Source organism: Orycteropus afer, unplaced genomic scaffold (genome assembly GCF_000298275.1).
Source record: "Orycteropus afer afer isolate SDZICR_OR568_19922 unplaced genomic scaffold, OryAfe1.0 scaffold00221, whole genome shotgun sequence".
NCBI classification, from domain to species: Eukaryota; Metazoa; Chordata; class Mammalia; order Tubulidentata; family Orycteropodidae; genus Orycteropus; species Orycteropus afer.
In genome coordinates, this window is record NW_006921808.1 from 2,273,557 (window position 1) to 2,279,386 (window position 5,830).

The 5,830-nt window shown below is 40.1% G+C and overlaps 1 pseudogene; it reads right to left on the reverse strand.

The window, feature by feature from the left end:
- Positions 1 to 1,286: 1,286 nt before the first annotated feature.
- Positions 1,287 to 2,549, reverse strand: LOC103203658 (annotated as a pseudogene).
- Between the last annotated feature and the right edge of the window lie 3,281 nt (positions 2,550 to 5,830).

Genomic DNA, 5,830 nt, shown 5'->3' on the forward strand with positions numbered 1-5,830 from the left:
CTGCAGCCTATACAACTATGAGACCAGAAGAACTAGATGGTGCCCGGCTACCACTGTCATCCACTTGGAAGGGGATCTATGTAGGAGATCCCTGATAGAGAGGGAGAACAATGTGGAACAAAACTCAAAATCATGTTGTTGTTGTTGTTGTTATGTGCCATTGAGGTGGACCCTCATAGCGACCCCTCCTTGGGTTTCTGAGGCAGTATCATTTCGGAAGTAGATTGCCCCATCTTCCTTCCGAGGAGTGGCTGGTGGGTTTGAATCACCAGCCAGCCTTCTGGTTAGCAGTCAAGTGCCTTAGCCACTATGGAAGGGGAAAGAGAAGCATTGCCTGGAGGCAATGACATCACTGGAGGGCTGTAGGGAATGCTACTGCACTAGGTGCACTATTAGACGGGGTTAACTCCAAAATGACTGTCAATAAAATTTTTGTGCAGTGTTTCAGCAGAAATTAATCATTTAGAAAAAAAAATATCCTGTAGTTAGTTAGCTTGGGCAGTCTACTTCTATAGTGATACTGCTTCAAAAACCCAAGGAGGGGTCACTATGAGTTGGATCTGACTCAATGGCAGTGAGTTTGGTTTGGCTTGGTAATTAGTTATAACAACAGCAAAAAACATTTTTCATAAGCCCAGTTTACATGTATCAATATATCTACAAGGTTAAAACTATCCTAATTCACTTTTTGAATAATTTAATGTGCTCTGTCAGAGCTGTCCTTACTACTCAGTTACAATGATGATTCTAATCAAGTGGTTTTGTCAGCACAAGTTACAAGCTTGTATTGTTATTTTTGTTGCTGCTGGTGTTTTTATATTTTTGTTATTAAGTGACATCTGTCAGGTCTGACTCATAGGGATCCTATGTACAACAAAATGAAACACTGCCTGTTTCTGTGACATCCTCACAATCCCGGCTATGCTTGAGTCCCTTGTTGCAGCCACTGTATCAATCCATCTCTATCAATCCATCTTCCTCTTTTCCACTGACCTTGTATTTTACCAAGCATGATGTTCTTCTTTAGGGACTGGTCCCTTCTGATAACATATCCAAAGTATGTGAGACAAAGTCTCATCATCTTAGCTTCTAAGGAGCTTTTGGGCTGTACTTCTTCCTAGACAGATTTGTTCATTTTTCTTGCAGTCTGTTGTATGGCCAATATTCTTCGCCAGTACCATAATTAGATTGTACCATTTTTTCTTTTGTTTCCCTTTTTCATTATCTAGTTTTCATTCATTTTTTAAAAAAAATTAGCTCACTTTATTTTTCTTGTATAAAAACCACTATGTGGTGACTACAGCTGAAGCCTGGGCCCTCTGCATGTAGGCTCTGATGTGGGTCTTCACAAGATGGTCAGTAAATACTGGTAGGAAGACTTGGTGAACACAGTCTCCTTTCAGAGGTTATTGGTGAGATAGCTGTAGGTCTTGGAGATGACATCACAGGTGTCCTTGGTGAAGTTGCCCAGGGTGACAATGCACCCCCTGGCTGAGTTGTTGTAGTTGTCAATACTGGCCATCATAAATAGCTTCTTGGACATGGATGCAGAGACTATGGCAGTGCTTCTGGAAGTGAGGATGAAGTGCACCAGTACAGAACCAAAATGGCCAGTCACCTAGCATGGTACAGTGTGGGACTTGCCTATATTGTTTCCCCAGTAGCCCCACTGTACTAGGCCAATGGAGAACTTGGCCAGGATAATGGTCCCATGGATGGAGGTAGCCACCCGCTTGGAACATGTGATAGCTGGAGCTGTGTGTCAACTTGGCTGGACCACAATTCTGTGTGGTTTAAGCAATTGTGATGTGGGTTGTTCCAATGATAGGATCAGATGTATATATTTTGAGTGGCCAATCCATTGAAAGGGAGTTTTCCTAGGTCTGCTTCCAATAAAATTATGGACATTCCTCATTCGTTGGAGTCAACAGCCAGTGTACTGCCTGCCAACCTTGAGCTCCTCAGCGCCTGCAGCTGTGTGATTCAGGAAAAGCCTCCAGCTTGAGGTTTGATCCAAGAATTTGGGACTTGCCAGCTTCTCTAAGTGTGTGAGCCATTTTCCTAAGATAAATTTCTCTTTGTCTCTCTATATAAGTTTTACTGGTTTTGTTTCTCTAGAGAACCCAGTCTAACACAGAGCACTTAACACCCATGCTGTTGTGGTCACTGTAGCTCCTCAATGGAGACAAATGCTTTGAACCTAGTCCTCTGGTCGATGCCGGTGCTTCTGCACAGGCATGATTGTCAAACCCTCGTCCTTAAGGGATATCCCCTAGAATAAGAGATGATCTCAGACTTCTTGATGGACAAGGGAAAAAGATAGATCTCCAGGGACTTGATCTTCATGTCCTTAACCAAACCACCCAGCTTGGTAGACAGGGAGCAACTCTTTTTCATCAGTTTTGCCTCCGCTAGCTGTGAGGCCTTGGCAACAGCCCTGACCACCCCCTCAACCCTGGTCTGGCAGGCCACTGCCAAAATCTCCTCAGAAGGCTCTCATCCCCCAGGGGGCCTCCAGGCACTCCTGCTGCACCAGTGTCATCTGCCATTTGGTGTTTTCTTGGAGAAGCAGCAACTCATTCATTGTTTTTATAGTCACAGATTTTGTCAAATTTTCTGGTGTTTTAGCTGCAATATTGTGGTAATTAGTGTTTGTGAACCTATATCAATAAATTCTTTAAGGATAAAATAGTAATTAAAGGAAAAGAAAGAGAAAAATAATAAAAAGGCTTCTGTTCAGTTACTGATAATTTTGTAACTAATACTGTTGGGAATTCAATGTAGAAAGATTTTACAAAACAATTTTGTTGTTAAAAACCAAAAAAAAAAAAAAAAAAGAAAAGCCAAACCCACTGCTATGGAGTCACTCCAAAGCACAGAGACCCTGTAAGACAGAATAGAACTGCCCCATGGGGTTTCCAAGGTGGCAAATCTTTATGGAAACAGACTGGGTCATCCTTCCTCCACAGAGCATCTGGTGGGTTCAGAACCATTGACTTTTTGGTTAGGAGCTGAATGCTTTAACCATTACACCACTAGAGCTCCTGTTCAAACCCACCAGCCACTCTGCAGGAGGAAGAGGGGGCAATCTACTTTCATAAAGATTTACTGACTCGAAAATCCAATAGGGGTAGCTATGAGTCAGAATAGACTAAATGGCATTGGGTTGGGTTTGGTTTTTATTCATATAATCTCTGAATTATTACATTTAAAAAATTTACAACTATATTTAACACACATCATTCTAAGATTAAAATTGATAATAAATATTACTAAGGATTTTGTATGGTTTGGTAGGGGTGGAGTTCCACAGGGGATGATGCCATGAGTTACTTCAGTAGGTTACACCAACCTTAGTGACACCACTGCCTAGGGGACACTGAGATTAAGGGTGATTTAAAATAGTGATGGTTGCAAAACATATAAACATAATTAATGTCACTGAATTGTACTTGTAAAAAAATGTTGAAATGGCAAATGTTTTGTTATATATATATTTTACTACAATAAAAACAAAACAACAAAAAAATTCTATTCTCTGTTTGGCTTTTCCATCTGAAAAAAGATGAACACATTTACGAACAATGCTCCTCCACTACAGGGCCTTTATAAGGAGCCCCATTCTAACATTACCACTTAAACCAGTGTAACCAGCAAGATAAGCTCTTTCATGGAGGTCCTGAGAAGCACCTGCTATACCCTCTGAAAACTAAAAAGTTGGCCTTTTCTTTTTTAAAAAAAAATCCTCCAACAATCCATTTTGCTTGGCCTCTTCTGACTGAAATGGAAGTTAGTTAGCCTGTAATAGAGCTCTGGGTCATATAAAGGATGAGCTAGGTCGAGCAACTGATCATGGCATCCTGGATCATTGCATCCTCCTTGTAATCTGGGAGCTTCTTTTTCTTATACAATTCCTTATTTGTCAGCATTGTTCTGACATGAACAATAATGTCAGCAATAATGATCAGCTGGATTTGCCTTTTGGGGACATATGTTCTATGTGTAGGAATGGAGGAATAGTAGGATTGAAGGGAACTTTCTTTTTCTCTCTCCAAAGAGAAACTCCCCACAAAGCAATAAAACTGCAATAAGATTTGAAGAGAGCTTTCTAGCTACCATGAAGTTAGTCCCTGATTTCAATGCTATGTCTTTTAGCACAGTTCCTTTCCCACCAACTGTCTTCTATGACACCATGGAGCTAAATAGCAGAACTGCTGAAATAACAGTCAAGGGAGAGGGAAATTAAAGGCATCAGCAAGGGAAGCAAGATTTTTTAAGCAAAAAAGTAATGAGGTCATAACCAATAAAACAGATAGAAGCAAGATGTCTGCTCCAGGTGGCATGAGACAGAGAAGTCTTTTGGGTAGAAATATGTCTAGGATGAGAGAAATGTACTTGGCAAGTGGGCAGTGAGGATAACAGCTTACATTAATTACCACAGATCTTGGCACTTTCCTAGACTACTCATAAATATTCACTTGTTTGATCACATTACCACCTTGTGTTTAAGGGGCAGATATTAACCTCATCTTACGTATGGGAAAAAGTGATAAGTTTTCCTCAGGGCAGATATGGATCTAGTACTCAATAACAATACTTTTTGACCAAGCTATGCTGCTCAAGCCAATGCTCACCTATTGGATAAAAGGACACTAAGATGAGTTTTCTAGATAATGCAAAAAGGTACTGGGGAAAATGTTTAAATAGGGAACAGATGTAGTAAGACTCTGCCATACTTACAGACTGACGAAATACCACAATATTTAACCATATCTATCACTTTCAAGGAGGAGATGAATCTGTCCTCCCTGTCTTCCCCTTAAGGGACACTGAAGATCTGGGCATGAGTATTATAATACGGTCAGTGTCTCTGGACTCACCTTGTATTTTCTCTAGGGGCACAAATCAATATGCTTGTCAGCTCTGAATTGGTCTGATAGAATCATCTTCTCTTCTGGGATATTCATACATATAGGTCTCCCCCCTGCTCCTCCAAATCCCCAAATGAATGAGCTTTCTCAAATGTGGGTCTTAGTGCCCTGTCATGTTTTCTTCTCTTTGTCTCCCTCAACCCCTACCATCTCCAAAAACCCTCACCAAGTGGAATGTTCTCAATTTAATTCTGAGATGATAAGCTCCATAGCCATTATTTCTAGCATTTTCTGTTAGCCTGCATTCTGATTTGTTTTTCTTTGTGGCATCAGTGGAGCCCAAGACCCCATCACAAGTAATTGAGAAAATTGACTTGCTAGTCACTATTGCTTTGTTCTGTTGTTCTGTTGTACATAGGTTCGCTATAAGTTGGAATCGACTTGATGGCACCTAACAACAACAATCATCACTGTTGACTTGTTAGATACTGTAAACTTACAAACCCCGAGGATTCAAAGACATATTTAGAATCAAATTATTCATGTGATGGATGAGACCTCCAGAATCATACAATGTTGGAGCTTGAACAGATCTTAAAGGTTTTCACAAAAATTCCTCATTTGATAAAAGAGGAAACAGAATTCCACAGATGTTAAGTGATTTGTAAAAAGTAATTCCCTCTTCTGTGCTCTTCCCACTATTCCAACTCACCTTTATTTCACCCTACCCTATTTGTAGGTATAATTGCTTTTATGTCAATTGCTTCTTCCTAAACATCTTATAAGGTAAAGTGTTTTTAGGCCTGGAATGCAGAAGGTAATTAAAGATTATCGTAATCCCTTAAAACAGGGCATGCTACCAGTAAAGTCGGGTCAATTCAACGGCAAATAATTACAATAACAACAACCAGTAAAGTCTTCTCTACATCTAATTTTCATTTTTCTTTTTTTTTTTTTTT